Here is an 18,946-nt window from a genome sequence, read left to right as displayed (position 1 = left end):
ATGGCTGAAAATATGATCAATGTGCCTTTTTTTTTTCCTCTATGAATGATGACATTATGTTAGTCAACAGTTTACTATCTTTATATAATATATATTAACAATTTTTTAGTAAATTACAAGAGGATGACAAAACGTTAACAGTAACGCGACTCGAACCCAAATCACATTTGGGGCGATGAATACCCTGACCAACAAGTCAACACACAAATTTATATATTATTAATTTTTTAGTAGCTAATTTTTCTTAATATAGGTAAACCTCACAATTTTGATTTCTAACTCAAAATTTGACTTGATAAATTTTACTTGATCAATTTAAAATAAAGCTTATTTTATTTTTATTTAATCATAAAAAATTACAAATTTAAACTTAAATTGCTTCAAATTCAAAATATAGGGGCTGGCTCTGCACCCTAAAATGGTAAGTTTATGTTTTAGTGTTTTAAATTTTATAAATTATAAAAATTACTACATGGTAAAAATCACACATTGGCTTTCAAAAATAATAAAATTTTGATTCAATCTTTAATTAATTATAAAGACGTAAGCTATTAAAATAATGAAATTACATTTTACCTCTCGTAAAAACTTTACAACTTAAATGAGAGTAAATAGATTCGAAAACCTCAAGCAACACAAAATTATTTGAATCCAAAGCTCATTTATATCTAAAAATTATGTAAACAAAATTGTTTATGTTTATACATTTTTTTAATAATTTCATTACAAGTTCTGATCATATATGTTCTTTTTGACATAATGCCTAAAATTACCCATAACCCCTCCTCAACCCATAAATAGGAGGATAATGCGCTTAAGCACACTCAAAACTAGATCCTCTTACATTAATAATAATACCCATACCAATCAAGATTATATATTTTTTATTAAGCTAAAAATGATTAATTAATTGTATATATTTTTTAATGTGATCCAACACCATATGAATGAAACAAATGAATGCATCAGTTCAAATTGACTGATAAAAGACGTAAGAAATATTAAAATCTATATAATAAAACAATTAAAAAAAAGATTGCAGATAGCTTGCACATCAAGCCTACTATGTTTGATTTTTAATTTAAATTTCTTATCATTCATTTTCAACATTTGATTATGATATTTAATTTCGTTGTCTTGTAGTATTTTTTTTTCCCAAGGTATATTCAATGACTGTTTGCCAATGTATATCTCAAGATAATGACAATGGTTTGAAATAAAATTATATAGATGCATGCAAATTTCCCCTTGTTTTCTATTAATCATTTAGTTTTGGCATAATTATTTTTTGGCCCTCCAACTTCACAAAACAAGTCATTTTAGCCCTCCATTAAAATTTTCGCTTCTTTTAACACTTGAATTTGCATTTTCTGTCAAGCCACTCCAGAGTGGATGAAAAAATAAATGTTTATTAACTTTCATGACGTGTTATACATGTGGATTGCTGAGTAGATGACATGTTAGCATTTAATTCATCTCTAAACTATTAAAAATATTGTTTTTGTATTTTTAATAATTTTTATTTTTTAAAAATAATTTTATAATATTTTAAATTTTTTAAATTTTAAAAAATTAATTAAATGTTGGCATGTCATCCCTATAGCAGTCCACATGTATACAACATCAACAAAGTTAAAAATATTAACTTTTCCATTCATTTTTGGAGTGATTTGACAAAAATACAAATTTAAAGACTTAAAAGATAAAAAAGTAAATGAAAAACTAAAATGACTTTTTTATAACATTAAAAGATAAAAAAAGAAAAAGAAAACATTATGCCTTTTACTAGAATGAGCACCCCCTTTCACTGGGGCTGCTATAAATTTTATTATAATTTAGTCAATTGATAGTGAAAAACAATTTAAAGATGAAATAATTATTTTTGTTAAAAATTTTATTTCTAAAATTTAATAATATGACTATTGATATTTATATTTTTAATCATAAAAATTAAATTTAACATAATTGTTTAACATTTAGTGCTGATTTTAGACTGACATATAAGTTAATCTGATCAATTATTTTGGATACATCATTTAATGCTATAAAAAAAATTAAATTGACTTGAGAGTGATTTTATGAACCAACTTGTATAAATATAACATTTTAAAAAAATTTAAACAATTCGGTTCGGATTTTAAAAAGTTGTCATGTAGACCTTTTAAAATAAATTATTTAAATTTAAATTTAAATAAAAATTATTTCAAAAATTTTGTTAACTCATAAATAATATGTAAAATTATATATAAGTTAAACTATTAATACATAAAAATTCATAGAAATTCAAATTTAAATAAATCAACTCAAAAATTTCGAATAGTTTACTATCTCTATATAATATATATCAACAAATTTTTTGGTGAATTATAAGAGGAGGGCAAAGCCCTAATAGCAATGCGACTTGAACCCAGGTCACACTTGGGGCGATAAATATCCTAACCATCAGGCCAATACACAGGTTCATATATTAACAATTTTTGAGTAGCTAATTTTTCTTAATATAGGTAAACCTTGCAATTTTGATTTCTAACTAAAAATTTGACTTGATAAATTTAACTTGATGAATTTAAAATAAAGCTTATTTTATTTTTCTTTAATCATATAAAAATTCAAACTTAAATTGATTCAAATTCGAAATATAGGGGTTGGCTCTGCACCCTAAAATGGCAAGTTTATGTTTTAGCGTTTTAAATTTTATAAATTTTATAAATTTTATAAATTAGTATATGGTAAAAATTATACTTTGACTTTCAAAAATAATAAAATTTTGATTTAGTTCTTAAATAATTATAAAGATGTAAGCTATTAAAATGGTGAGATGGCATTTTACCTCTCATAAAAACTTTACAACTTAAATGAGAGTAAATAGATCCGAAAACCTCAAGCAACACAAATTTATTTTAATCTAAAGCTTATTTAAATCTGAAAATGATGAAAAAAAATTTGTTTTATGTTTATACATTTTTTTAATAATCTCATTATAAGTTTTGATGATATCTGCTTTTTTTTAACACAATGCCAAGAACTACCCATAACCCCTCATCAACCCATAACCCCTCTCCAACCCATAAATAGGAGGATAAAGTGTTTAAGTGCACTCGAAACTAGATCCTCTTACATTGACAATAATACCTATACCAATCAAGCTAAAATTCAATCCACTTTGTAACGCCTTGAATAATTTAAGTTTGTTTTAGTGGTTAAGTGTTTTGAGTGTGTGTGTGAGGTCTAGAGTTCAAGTCCTACATTTGGAAAAAAATTTTTATTTTTTATCCAGGCCTTATCCCTATTGGGTGGGTTTATATAAATTGTCTGTTAATCTATATCAAAATGAGCCTGTTGGTTCGAGTGGTAATGAGTTAGCTTGCTGGAGGTCTTACGTTTGAATCCCTACGTGAGCGAGGGTGATAATTTTTGCTTCGGTTGACTAAGTTTGGATGGAATCGAAAGTCTGTTTAAATGGGTAGTTATCAGTTGGTTAGGAGTGGATATAGTGGGACTTTTATTTTGAGATTAATTTATTTTTATTTTATCTTATTTTATTTTTTTCCCAAAATCTTTTTTTTTGTTTTGACGTTTTGTTTTCTTCTTCTTTTCGACTTCTGTCAATTTTTGCTCTCCTTTCCTCTTTTGTTTCGATAATTAAATTTGTTGGTGCAATTCATTGTATTTCGGTCTTGGTACCCAATTTCGGTTTGGTAAGTTTGGTTCTTGTTTTTGGCTAGTGAATTTTTGGTTGATGGGGTTTCATTATTGTCGTTTAGGAGAAGATCAAGGGGCTCAAGGCTTTCCATCAGTGTTATAACTGCAGGAAATCACTGTTGTTCATTCGAAGGTAAGGGTTTTGGTTGAACAAGAGATTGTTAATTCGATATAGTTTCAGTTTAACATCATTTTATGCAGCTAAATTTGACTTTTTAATGATAAATTTTAGGTTTTAGTGGTCTTAAGAGTGATTTCGCATCAAAATTGAACCAGGTGTGTACTCCTAACACGAAAAATCGAGTTTCGATAAAAGCTAAAAATGAAGCCTGTCGACGCTACATGGGCATGTGGCCGACCGTGTAGATGGCCGTGTGTGAGACACGGCTGTGTGAGTGATGAAGGAGTGGTCCTGCGTAAGACACGGTATTGTGACGGTGTGAGTGTGGCCGTATGGGCTACACGGGCTAGGCCAAGTTAGGCGTGTGGGCCACACGGGCATACTACACGGGTGTGTGGGTTTTGGGCTAAGCTAGTAGGCCACACGGGCGTGTGGGGCCACACGGGCATGTGGGCCCAGAATTCTGAACCTTTCCCTAAAGTTGCACAAGTCGTTCCGATCGATTGTGGGCCTATCGTAGGGTCAGTAAGGGCTAACCAAACCTTATTTCATGTGATTTGATATTTTGATAGACTGATCTGAGTAGGATACTGATATGTGTGTATGATTGTACTATTTAATTATGTATCTATCTGTATACGAGCATGTTAAGCATGTTTAATATGATATTTCTGCATCTGTACTTTGTATCTGTGAATGGAGTGGAAATTGTATATGTGGAGGAAGTGATCTGTGTAGCGACTCTTTGCCTATATTTTGGTAGCTTGACTGCATATTATCTATTATGTGTCGCATCGACATTATATAATGTGTAGGGATGGGTGGGTGTTTTTAACCCTACGTGGTGTGATGGGATGGTCGAAGACGGTGTGTAGAGGATGGGGGTAGGATTCTGTATATTTGTTTTGTTTATCTGATTCTGATATTTGTGTTTGTTATGGACTTAAGGTCGAATCTGTATCTGACTTTATATGAAACACTGTGCATGTTGCATGGCTATTTCTGTTGGGTCACACACTAAGTTTACGAAAATACACAATTGTTTGTCTGTTCTGTTCAATTAATCCACAGACTTAGGCGGGTCGGTGCGACGGAGGCTTAGCGGTGACCACTCGACCAAGAACTGTTTTTATTTAGTAATTAGTGGTTTAATTTTAAAGTTTGGTTTTTCTTGATAGTTTGTAATTTTTGGGACTCTTCAAACAATTTGGTTTTAACTTTTGGATTTGGATTTTGTTTTGCTATTTTTTCGTAACGTCAACAAAAACATTTTACGCAACAAATGGGTTTTCGAAAACATGAGCTTGGTTTTTGTTTTAAACGATTTCCAAACTTCCGCTGCAAAATAAACGATTAATTTTAAGGAACAACTTATAACGGTTTCAGTAATGAATATGTTTTATAATACTTGGACGTTTTATCAAATAGTTAAACATGGTTTATTGAAGAATCGTCAATTTCAAAACCCTTCTTCGTAACACTATCAAATTCGGCCATAACGTCTAGGTCGTATTTGGGGTGTTACATTTAGTGGTATCAGAGCCAAGTTACAAAACTCGGGCTGTGAATTTTGGGTTCCAAAATTATGTTTTGAAAAAGGATTGGCTTTTAATTGATTTGAATAATTTTCAGTACGTATGTGGTACATCAAGTCTTCGGCACCGATCCTGTAAGTATTTCTGAACTTAGATAGAATTTTCTGAAAATACTGTGGTTAGTACTTTCTGAAACTGCACTAAGTTAGTTAGAGATTAAAACCTCTGAAATCCTTTGGAACTTCTGATAACTTGAGCATAAAATATCTATTAATAAATACTGGAACTGATGCATAAAATTTTATAATGTAGATAAAACTAAAAATACGATGAGCACTCGTGGAACTCGCGATCGTAATATTCGTGGGCGCGGCAGGCGCCGTAGGGGGCTCAAGCTGAGTCTTCCTCTCTGGGTAGTATACCGAATTTAGATACGAGTAAGATATCAGTTTCACATGTTACTGAGACTGGGCCTCAAAGCCGCTCAGTTGGAAACGACGCATTGTCCCAAGCCATGTTAAGGGTGTTGGAGAGGGTCGTTGGACCCTATTCTGGATTTGAGGGCCGTGGGTCAGTAACTGAACGACCCCGGTTCAATGGAGTTGAGTTGTTTAGGAGTGTCACTGGAGTCGCCCCTACTGTGGCCGAGTATTGGTTGGTGGCTACTGAGAGGATTATGAATGACATTGACAACACTCCTAAGAAGAAATTGAAGGGTGCAGTTTCTTTACGTCACAATGAGGCGTATCAGTGGTGGTTACCGGTAGAGGAGGGTACTCAACTGGATCATCTGAACTGAAACTACTTTAAGACTGCCTTCTAGGGAAAATATGTGGGCGCGAGCTATGTTGATGCTCATAGGCATGAGTTTATGAATCTCACGTAAGGTAATAAGTCTGTGGTTGAGTATGAGGCTGAATTTTTGAGATTAAGCTGCTACGCTCGAGGCATGGTGGCATCCGAGTATGACAAATGTGTCCGTTTTGAGGATGGTTTGAGGGATAGTCTGAGCGTCTAATTACTTCGCAGAGGGAGCGTGAGTTTGTTGTTTTGGTAGATAATACAAAGATTGCCGAAGAGGTTAAGTGCGTGGAGCGCCAGAGCAAAGACAGAGAGAGGGGCAAGAATAAGAGGGATTCGGAGCCCTCTAGTTCTGTTCAGAGGCTTAAGAAACAAGCTAGACCTGATGGGCCTGTTAGAGTGGGAGTTCCTGTTGCTCCTACTTGGATTCAACCTTGTGGACTGGCTTAGTGAGCAATGCAGCAGCCACCTAAGGGCCGTGGACTGGCTAGGGATGGTAATGGTATGGGCTAAGGACAGAGCACCGGGTAGAGATGCTAATCAGATTGAGGCGAGGCAGCCTGTACTGGTTTATGCTGCTCGACACTGAGAGGACAGAGATGCCCCTGATGTGATCACGGGTACGTTCTTTATTTTGATGCTCCATATACTACTTTGATAGACGTAGGTTCTACACACTCTTATGTAGCTAGTTCTGTTTTTGAGAACCTAGGGATTTCTGTTGATTGTACTTCTACTGAGATTATTGTACTGAGTCCGTTAGGGCAATCTGTTCGGGTTAGTAGACTATATAGGGGTACAAGGGGCTGTGTGTTCCGGCAAATTTGATGGAGCTACCGTTTGGGGAGTTCGACTTAATTCTAGGTATGGACTGGTTAGTTGAGCATCGAGTTAGCTTGGATTGTGCGACTAATTCGTTCTAACGACTGAGGATGATAAGGAGGTTGTCGTAATTGTCGAGCGTCGAGATTACTAGTCTAATGTAATCTCCGCTCTAGTGGTTGAGAAATTGGTTTAAAAAGGGTGTGAGGTGTATTTGGCTTATGTTAGTGTTTTAGTTTTTCTTGGGACTTTCTGTTGAGGATATGAGAACAGTGAGGGAATTTCCGAATGTTTTTCTGAGGAGTTACCAGGTTTACCTCTGAATCGAGAAGTTGAGTTCGACATTAAGCTTCTACCGGATACAGCTCCGATGTCTATCGCACCATTACTTTGGATCAATTATTTTGGATAGATCATTTAAAGCTATAATAAAAATAAGAAACTGAATTGACTTGAGAGTGATTTTATGAATCGACTTGTATAAATACAACATTTATAAAAAATCTAAACAATTGGGTTCGGATTTTAAAAAGTTGTCATGTAAAACTTTTTAAACAAATTATTTAAATTTAAATTTAAAAAAATTATTTCAATACTTTTGTTAACTCATAAATAATATGTAAAATTATATAGAAATTAAACTGTTCATAAAAATTAAATTTTAAATAAATCGACACGAAAATTCCAAACTTCAAACATAAATAATCGAAAATCTCAAGATATAATGACTATGATTTGAAGTAAAATTAGGTAGAGGCATCTAGTTTTCTCTTTGTTTCTCTATTCGGTTTTCATTATTTATTTTAAAACAAATATATTGATAATTTGAAATAATTAATAATTACAAGCATGAGTGAAGGTACCTTAGAAGCAATTTTTTCATTTACATATAACTAGGAAAACTTTGAATTAAATTAAATAACTATATCAACTATGATCTGAAAAACTTTAAAAAAGAATTTGCACATTTAAATGAGACGATATTCGAATTAGAAATCTCAAAATTTTTAAGAATTCAATGAAGACTATTGATTATTACTAAATTATAGTACATCCACTTTGTGGATGAAAAAAAATTTATTAAAAAATATATTTACCAAATAAAAATTTGATTAAAATGATAATATTGAATATTTAAAATCATAATATATTAGATTCAATTCTTCGTCACATATGAAATTTATTGATTCTGTACTGCTAGATGAATTTTGAACAACAAATGGAGTGCTACCAATTTTGCAAATTAGAAATCAATTAAAATTCATCAAAACAATTTTTGGTTTGGGAAATTAAAAGTTTATTAGAAAGTAGTATTATGCATGAAAAAGATATACCTTTTATTCATGTTTATTTAAAGTGAGATTTCACCGTATGCAAACAAGAGAGTTACAATACAAGGTATATACTATACCAGCAGATCCTCTCGCTCTATTCTCTTCTTCTTCTTCTGCTTCTTCCACCTCCTCTCTTGTAAGCTTCTTTTCTTAAAATGCTTCAGTGTTCTCTTCGCCGCTCTCTTTTTTCTTCTCTTCCTTTGGAAAAAGAGGCCACCCTTAAATGTTAATAACATTGACAAATAACATAAAAGCCAACATTAAAAATTTATAGTCAAAACCCAAGTTAAGGTCAAAAATTAAAATCGAGCTATGAAAGTGTAGCAAGATTCAACTTGGATTTTTCAAAATTAAACTTAACACTAGAAACCTGATTACCTGCGATAGTGAGTTTAAAATCGAGCTTAGCCTGAATAAAAATAAGTTATAATAGTATAAATAATAATTTTTTAATTACTATTCAATTGAATTGAATTGATGTTTGATTAATTTATGATATCAATTCAATGAAATAGAAAATATAAATATATCTTATTTGATGATTCATGAATTAAATGCATATTTAATTTAAATGTTCTAAGTTAAACTTCGTCTCGCATTTGATAATTTTAGTAATTAAAAATAGGGATAAATCTAAAAATTATACATGAACTTTGATTTAATGTGTAATTGTATACATGAACATTAATTTGGTCGAATTATACGCGTGAAACTCTAATTGTGGTTCAAATATATACTTGAAACTTTAATTTTGATTTAATCATACACATTTAAAGAAATAAATACATCAGTTTATTTTTATATTGGATAAATGTAATTATTTATGCATGCAATATATAAACATAAAATGATGTAATATCAATAATTGTGTTAATAATTTAAAAGAATTGGATCAAATCAAAATTTCATGTATAAAATTACACAAAATCAAAGTTCATGTATACAATTACATATTAAACCATAGTTCATGTATAGTTTTGGGATTTATCCCTTAAAATTAAATTTTCGATAATTTCAAACATAAAAAATTTTATCGGCATACTTTTATCATCGTCACTCCCGACAGTGACTAAAATGATAAAAGTATGTAACAATAGTGCCCATATTGCAATCTTTTTATTTTGGGGCACTGAAAATAAAAAGACTACAATATGGGCACTGTTTCAGTGCACAAAATAAAAATTTATGAAAGTTGGATGACTAAATGTGTAGTTTAGTCAAAAAATTTAAAATATATTTTTGAAAATAATTATTTGATAATTGATTGGTGCCATATCCACAAAAAATAATATTCCTACGCCTAAACAATATATAAACATCAGTATAAGGAGTAGGGTCGATCCCACAGAGATTGAATATCTAAAATTATTTTTCGATTTAGCTAAGTTGAGTGTCAAGCACGACATGTGATGATCCGTACAAAAATAAAAAAGGGAATTAAATCTGATTAAAATAAAATTAATAGAAATACTTAAAATCAAAATAAAAGTAAAAAAAAAATAGATTGAATATACCAATGTGAAAATATTCTAGCTTCAGGCTCAATTTCGGCTCTAGTTTCAAGCTGATCTTTGATAAAACATCTTCTCCTTCAATCAATAAATCTGTTATAGTAATCGAGGGCACCTAATACCACCAATCTTTCCGTGTGTAAATTAATTACGGGAACACCCAAAAACTAACCCTTATCGAACGAATAACCACAAAACACGAGTCCACGATTTAGCTCTTCGATAGCCTTGTGAACTAGAAGAGCCCAAAAAGAATCAACAACCTTAAACGTGTGGGTCATTTAAATTCGATTGTTATTTCTCTTGACAGATCCAACCAACCACTTAAATGGACACGCCAATGAGTTTTTCCATAGATCGAATACGATAACAGATTATATCGATTCTTCAAATTGTATGTCTATCAACACCATATCAACGAACTATTTTTTACCTGGTGTCACTATAACTTTATGAGACGGCAATGTCTATTCCTTAAACAAGAGAAATAATAAATACCAGAAAAAATGTTTTTTAAGTACGATTTTAAATCTCATGGTTTTCTCCCGAATTGACTATCACCTTAAAGCTAAATGGGAAATTTAGCTATTAAGAAATTGTAACACCACAAAATATATAGGGTTAATTAATCAAGAAATGTCCTTGGTTTGATGGTTAAAAAGTTAGCACTTTCCTAATGGTCCTAGGTTTTATCCACATCTCATGTAACGCCCCAGAATTTTTATTTTTGTTCTTGCGAAAGTGTGACATAATTGTGTATTTGCTTCAGTGGTTAAGTATTCTGTGTGTGTGTGAGGTTTTAAGTTCAAGCCAGGACTTGGGAAAATTTTGGTATTTTTATGAATAAGCCCTATCTTTGGTCAGTAGGCTTTTAAGTAAAAGTTGGCAAATATTATTAGAATGGGCTTGCTGGTTTGGTGGCTAAGCTATGTGTTGGGAGGTGGGAGATCTAGAGTTCAAGTCCTTGCATGAGCTAGGGAATTATTTTTTTGTTGCTTGGCCGTGTGGCGTAGTGGAGTCCTAGTCAAATTGAAATTTCGAGTAGTGGAGTTGTTGTGGGAGGTTAGGGAGAGAACTAAGGAGATGAGTTACCAAATTTTTTAGGCATTATCTTTTTGTTTAGTTTTTTTTTTCAAATTTAGAACTCTTTTCCACCTTTCTAACATTTTCTCTCTTCTCCCTCACTCTCAATTTTCAGTTTTCCTCTTTTTTTCTAAATAATAAATCATTGTTGTTGAATTTCCTTTGAATTCCCCTTTCGTTTTCGTTGTCTTTCTTCATCTTTTACCCTTTGTGCAAGCGTGCAATTGTGTTGTACGGTAAGTTTCCATTTTATTAAACTCGAATGTTACTCTGGATAAGGGATTAAGGGGTGTTTTGTTGATTGTTTAGGAGTCGATCGTGCAGCTGGAATTAACATTCATCGATTTGACTCGAAGGGGTGATCGTTTGGTATGCGTATAGGGAATGTGTTTTCTTGTGTTGTTTGGGCGAGTGGTTTTGGCTTTGAATTCGTTCTTAACTTTGTTGAACTCTTCTTTAATGAGGAATGGTTATTTTTACAGCAACGAATCATTTCGGTTGCTATTTCCCTCGTGTTGAGTAGTGGTGGAATTGTGCGAAGTTAGAAGGTTTTTGGTGATCTCGGGATTGCGTAAGCAACGAAAACGATACAGGTGTGTACCCGAAAAGAAGAAAATGAGATTCAGCGAAAAGCCAAAATTGCTTACTGTCGAGAAATAAGAGAAAATGATGTGAAAAATTGTAGAGAAAGGAAATAAGGGTGTTATAATCTTGGAAATCGACATTTTGCACTAAAATAGTTTTGGACTGCAGCAGTAGTCTAACTTTGAAAAAATCATCTAAAATAGTGGAAATAGAGTTAGAGGTTGAATAAAATATGAAATTAAATTTTGTTGACTCTAGTTTTTCATGGAAGAAACAATGTAAGCAATAAAGTTGTAAGTTATGAGATATAACAAATTTTGTGAGACAAGGTCAGAATGGTTTCGGGTTCCCCTATTCTGACTTTGGAAAAATCATCGAAAATTGTAAAAAAATAATTAGGCGCTTAAATTTATATTTTTAAATCCTTAACAAGTCTATTTTCAATAGAAACAAACAGAAATATCATCCAAATTCCGTACTAAGAGATAAATAATTTTAGTAAGGAAAGATTGAAGCTGTCAAATAGTAGAATCGGGATAGATTTGAAGATTTTACTGTACTTATTTGATAAACTATAAAATCTAAAAATTTTATGGTAGAAAAAAATTTGAGTCTAGTTTTGAAAACATCAAGTGGATTTTAATTTATAATTCTGTAGCTTAAGATATAAATAATTTAGTGACAATGACTCAAGTAGACAGCTTTGAATGAACATATAAGTAAATAGTGAAAACATATATGAATATTTAGCTAGCATGGGTTACATTAAAAATGGATCACACGACCAAGGCCAATTTGGGCAGAGTGGGCTACACGGGCACACACGGGCTTGTGGGCTCATTCTTACTGGAATGTTTCTAAGGTTGCACGGGTCGCCCAAGTCGACTGTGAACCTACTGTAAGGTCGGTAAGCGCTACTTAGACCCCTAAATGTGTGAAATTGACTGAATGATATTTGTACTGAGCATGTTAATATCTTAACTGAATATATGTACTGAAATTGCATAATAGCATATCATCCATGGTATGTTGCATTGCATTGGGTTAGAGGTTGTTATTCGGAGGAAGTTGACTAAAAGGCTTTAAGCCTAATTTACTAGCAGCTCAGTTGCAAACTACTGTTTTGTGCTGCATTCGATACTAATTGGAGTGTAAGGATGGATAAGTTGATTATATCCCCACATGGAGTGCAGGGTTGGATGGAGATGGTATGTAAAGGCTGGATGGGTAGGATTTTGCTACTGCATAATTGTTACTGCTACTGATACTGTGATGGGCTAAGGCCCTACTGCATTTTTGACACTGTACTGAGATGGGCTAAGGCCCAAATTGTCACTGATACTGAAAAGGGCTTAGGCCCAAGACTGTTCAACTGTGCACTATGAATACTGATTGCTTGTTTGTTTCTGCGGGATTACACACTGAGTTTACGTAAACTCACCCTTTTTGTTTAATGTGCACAGGTAATCCCCAAACTTAGATGGATCGGTGCGACGGAGGACTCATCGGTGACCACAGAAATTTTTGGACTTCATGGTTTTCAATTTACGTTTTATGATTAATTAGTATAATTATTTGGGTTGTAATTTAAGGACCCTCTAGGACTTTGGTTTTAAATTTTGGGTTTTTATTTATTTATTTTACTTTATGGATTTATACCTGCTGGTAATAGGAAATTTGGTTTTCAAAAAGTTAAAGTATTTTCTACACGTATGATCACTTAGATTGTTTTATTAAAGCTTTTGTAACGAGGGATGTTTCAAAACAAATGTTTTAAATGAATAAAGGTGAAGTCCTAAGTTCTAACAAAGGTTTACTAAAGATAATAACATGGAATGTTTTCATCGTAACAACGAGGTTTGAAAAACACTATCGTGTGACATTACCAGATACGACCATAACGTCTAGGCTGGGTTTGGGGTGTTACATCTCACCCATATTTTTCTTTTCATTTTCAGCAAACTAGAATGAAAATCTCCATAGAATATATATTGAATGGAGTAAAAAATGATCAAGTGTGGGTAGTAGCTCAATGGTTAAGCATCATTCCTTTCTCCCTTGAATCCCAAGTTTAAGTGACACCACTCACCCTATTTCCTTTTTTATTTTCGGCAAGAATGGTTAATTACCCATCCAAACAGTCCCTAAAAATTTGAAAACCCTAGCTATTTAAACCATTATCCTAACTAGGCTAGGATTTTGTTTCCTTTTCCAATTCTCCTAGAACTTTACTTCCATCTTTTCTATTTCTTCCCTCTTTCTTTTCTTTGCTTTTCTTTTCATCAAAATTTTGTTCCATTGTTGAAAATCGTTCTTGATTACCCAAAATTGAAACTATTCTTGATTTTAACTCACTTTTCAACTAGATTCGCAATCGCAATTCGAAACATTCTCCGCTCGTTGCCAAGAATCAGTAAGAACATTCTAATCCTAAAGTTTAGATATTAAATTCCTGTAGACTTTTTATTCATGTTAATTTTAAGATTGATCAAATGATCTTTTATGAATCTTGTCAATATTTCCCAGTAATCTTGATAAATCTTGAATATCATTATTAATTCTTGCTTAAATGTCATTTGAAGGACTTGATCTAGGTACCTCGAATCAGATTTAGGCGCAAGGAACATCGTTTGAGATCCCGAAGTCAAGTGTATGTTCTTTTACAAGTGAAACAATGCAAAATCATGCCTAAGATAGTGCCACACAGGCGCGTGGGCCACCCGTGTGGACCACACGGCCCCCTCACATGACCATGTCCCCCTGAAACCCTAGGTTATTTTGACCCTCACACGGCCTAGGACCCTCCACACGGTCATGTCTCCCTTATAGGTTGATTTTTCAAATGCCACAAGGCCATAGTCTGTCACACGACCTAGCCACATTGCTGTGTACTCCTTCCACACAGTCTAGGGCTTTCCACATTGTCGTGTGTCCCCTGTACCTTAGATTTTACGATTTTGACCAAGAATTTTATGTTTTGTTTAGTTTAGTCCCTGAATGATTTTTGAACTATTTATAGTGCTTCAAATTATTCAATTAAGCCCTGATGATATGAATTATGTTAGAATCCATGATTTGATGAATTGATTTAGTATGATATTTATATATATACACATGAATTGTGAACATTATATATATGTCTATTATTTTAGGGGTTGTAATCGTATGTATGGTATGCCTTATGTCAGTGTCAAACCAAGCACACAAAAAAGCATGATTTTTACTAATAAATTAATCTGTCACAAGCATGTTCATTGCTACTGAACCAAACCATCATAAGAATACTGATTGCTATTGTATTGTTTGTTAAAAGCATAATTTAATGTTATTTTATTAATCTGCCGAACATGTCATATTGCTTTACATGGGATAGGATGTTATGAATAGAGGAAGTATTTGCAGTATATCTGCATTTATTTTGCTGTGAACCCACATCCATTGGCAAATTCCATCTACGACGGCTTATTGTGTACCCACAACCATAGGCAGATTCCATTTGTGATGTTTTTGTTGTGCATCCATAACCCTTTGACAGTAATCATCTGCAAGCATGTTTTGCATCCATGGCCATTGGCAGATTTTACCTGCACTATTTTGTGTCCACAACCATTGGCAGTAAAACTGTAATCTATTGGTAGTTAATCCATAATTTGGTGTGTTAGCGGTTGGAGTTTTGGATAACTCTAATCGTAGTGTGTAGCGGTGGAGTAGGATCTTTTCTGTTAAAACTGATACCGTATGGCATCTATGAAAGCATCTGCATGCAAACCTAGAATTTCTGGTAAGATATATTTATATCTAAATATATGAATGAGTGATCTGTGAAATCAATATTTTGATATTGCTATTGTAAATTATATATGCTAATGATGGCTAAATTGAAAATGGATATTTTGAACTGCTACTTAATTGCGATTATTTTATGCATTATTATTTAATATGCCTTACTGACTGTTACGCTAATTTTATTGTGATGGGACTCAAAGTGAGCGTCATAGCTCAGTCCCCCTTTAATTTTCATCCTTATAGATCCGGAGGGTCTCGGCTCAATTTTGTTAAAATATTTTTAGATATATTATTTGATATTTCATTATTTAGAGATTGTATTATTATTTTATTCGAATTGTGGCATGGGGTTTATGATTTGAGTTTGTTTTTATTTTGCATAACACTTGATTTAAATTTTTAGGACATCATGTTACGATTATTAACTAGTATGCATGAACCCCGATTTTTATTAAAAATAAATAGACAGTACTTTTCCGTTGCTAAATCATAATTAAAATTTTGAGTTGTATCTAAATTTCCTACCAAAATAAACAAATGTTTTAAAATGATCGTTTTCAAAACTTTGATAGCTTATTGAGCCACTTTAGTGGATAATATAATCTTTTGAATTCAGATCTAACGTCTAGGTCTGGTTAAAGATGTTACATAAACATATTCATATAAAGGTTTTCAACAAAGTTAAAAATAATAATAATAAAAGAAAGCAATAAATATTAAAACCCACCCAACCAACCGGAACACCACTCCGACCACCCTGCACACCACAATTGGGCTATGGTAGGCCGATCCACCCTACACACCACGATAGTGGGTATAAGCCACTCAAAAGAAAATATGCAACTAAGCTGACATATATATAATAATGCAGTAAAATTGTTGTACAGAATATTACAGATAAACTGATCAAATCAAACTTTCTTCTCTTCACAACCAAAACCCCAAATTATTTATGCAAATGTAAAAATGCACACAACATGCAGACAAACATATAATTAACAAACAGAATATTACAGATGATGATTGAATACTGAATTTGAACTTGTAATTTTTGAATTTAAAATCAACACATAATTAATAAGATATTTTTTTTTGGGCATTGTGAAGGTGTTAATACCTTCATCGCATGTAATTGATTCCTGAACTCGAATTTTCTTTGATTTTCAAATAACAAACCAACTAATTATATTTTTAAAAGGCGATTTTATAGGTACTTGATCACACCTAGTTAAAAGATTTGTGACAAATCTTATGTTCTAAATAAAAACCCAATGTTTTAATATTTTAAATTTTTCATATTTTTCTCAAAATTTGTCAAGCTAGCTTTGTTCATAAAAATGGCATTGAAAGTAGTCATCCAACTTTTAGTATTTTTTGAGTCACCCAACTATGGAACTTTACAAAAAATGACCATCCAACTATTCACCCTTTTTCTTTTTTGTCACACAACTATATGAATTTTTCTTTTTTGGTCTCCGACCATTAATTTGCTAATAAAAAGATAACTTGACAATTTTTAAAATTGGCATAATAACAACTTTAACGCTCAACATTTATGCATTGTGTTAATTTAGTCTTGATTTCAAAAAAAAATATCAACATTTACACATTATATAATTTGGTCTCTCTCTCTCTCTCTCTCTCTCTCTCTCTCTCTCTTTTTTACAGTTTTACTTTTATTTGTGACATTGAGGGTTAATTTTAAAAGAATTACATAAGATGCATATTATTATGGATTTTTTGGTGTTTCTATTTTTTGTATATTTCTGATCAAATTTAGTTGATAGATTGTTTTTTTTTTAGCTTTTTAGGTGAAAGGGTCACAACGAAAAGCAAAATTGGAAAAAAAGCATATTACACAATGTGAAAATGTTGAGAGTTAAATTTGTTAGAATCAAAACTAAATTGAACCAATATATAAATGTTGATGGTTAAAAGTTGTTTAACCAATTTTAAAAGTTGTCACGTCATCTTCCCATTAGCCCTTTAACAGCAGGTGACTAAGAAAAAAAATCTAAATAATTAAGTGACCATCTTGTAACTTTTTATAGTTGGATTACTATAAGTGTAATTTACCCTTAAATAAACAAATTTGTCATTGGTGTCCCAAATTTTCTAAAAAAAAAAAGAAACTATATATGATATCGAAAAGGCTATATGCACCAGATAGACTATCGAGGGCATTAAATGACGAACAATAAAAAATAAAAGGATAAATTACATCATTAGTCCCTAAACTATAAGTAAGTTTTCATTTTAGTCGCTTAACTAAAAAAGTTACAATTTGATTACTAAACTATTCAAAAGTTTTCATTTAAGTCAGTGAGCTATTAAAATCAATGTTATATGGCTAAACAGGATGTATTGAACTCGTAATTCATTAGATACTTTTTATGAATGTCAACTAAGTATCTTAAGTAAATTGGTCCAGGTTGTTCAATCATTTGATAACCAGAGTCATTCTTTGATAAATGATCACTATGAGTTAGACTCAATAGAATTTGATCAATCCTTTTTTCTGCTGTTAAGGTGGAGAATTGAACCAAGAATTCTCTTTCTTTATCATCAATCGAATCACTGTTCGCGACCCAGGATTCTATTTTCTCATCAATCCAATCACCGCTCACGTTTTTTCTTTCTCTTATCAATGAATAGATCTCGCTGCCTGCACCAATTGAAACCTCTCTTTCCTTTCTTTTCTACAGTTCAGTTTTTTATGAAATAGCTTTGAACGTCATAAATTTGCAATTCAAAATTCAAAAAGCTTTTTTCTCTAATCTCCGACATTGACCATCAAATCAACTTGTATCTAAGATATGTTCTTCTACTCGTCAATAGTTATTGATTCAGTGTACCGATTGTCGAATCATTGCTTTGAGCTTTCTTGCGAAACTTCTAAAAAAAAATAATAGCGTAGTAACTTAATAAAATTTTTCGAATACTTCATTGACTTAAATAAAAATTTTCTAATGATTCAATGATCAAATTATAATTTTTTTAGTTAAGTGATCAAAACGAAGATTTACCTATAATTTACCAAAAGAACAACTCAAAAACCGATATGCCCTCCATTTATATTTTTATTTTAAGGTTGTATCCTTTTGACTTAAAAAAAAACAATAGAGGCTAAAAGGTTGCAATGATTTTAGCATGTTATAGACAACTATAATGCTTTGGAAAAAATTAATTTTTAATTTCATAATAAATAATATATAGATGTGCAGTTAACAAGAAGTTTTTACAATAATACATTGCTTTCACTAAAGTCAAGTGAATACAGTATATTAACATTGTTTATTCTATTTATAATCTTTCAATTTTTATTAATTTAATCAAAACAATAAATAATCGATTATGATTTTTATAATTAAATATCCTTACCAGTCTTTTTAAGCTGTTATTATTAAATTATTCCTTTACACGTGCATTGAAACTAAATAAAAATACGAATATTATACATATTTTTTTTTGACTGATCCAAGATGAAATTTAATAAAATCTATTTGTTGTATATTTATTATCGATAAACATTGGTCTTCGTACGTCTCCTTTAGAATATTTACACTTAATTCGCATAAATATAAAATATGAATATAATTGTTTAAATTCTTTTGTTTGGAAAGGAATAAATATATAATTTCTTAAGCTTGGCGGCAATATCTAATA

The sequence above is a fragment of the Gossypium hirsutum genome, chromosome D05, assembly GCF_007990345.1.
Source record: "Gossypium hirsutum isolate 1008001.06 chromosome D05, Gossypium_hirsutum_v2.1, whole genome shotgun sequence".
NCBI classification, from domain to species: Eukaryota; Viridiplantae; Streptophyta; class Magnoliopsida; order Malvales; family Malvaceae; genus Gossypium; species Gossypium hirsutum.
This window is presented reverse-complemented; position numbering follows the sequence as displayed.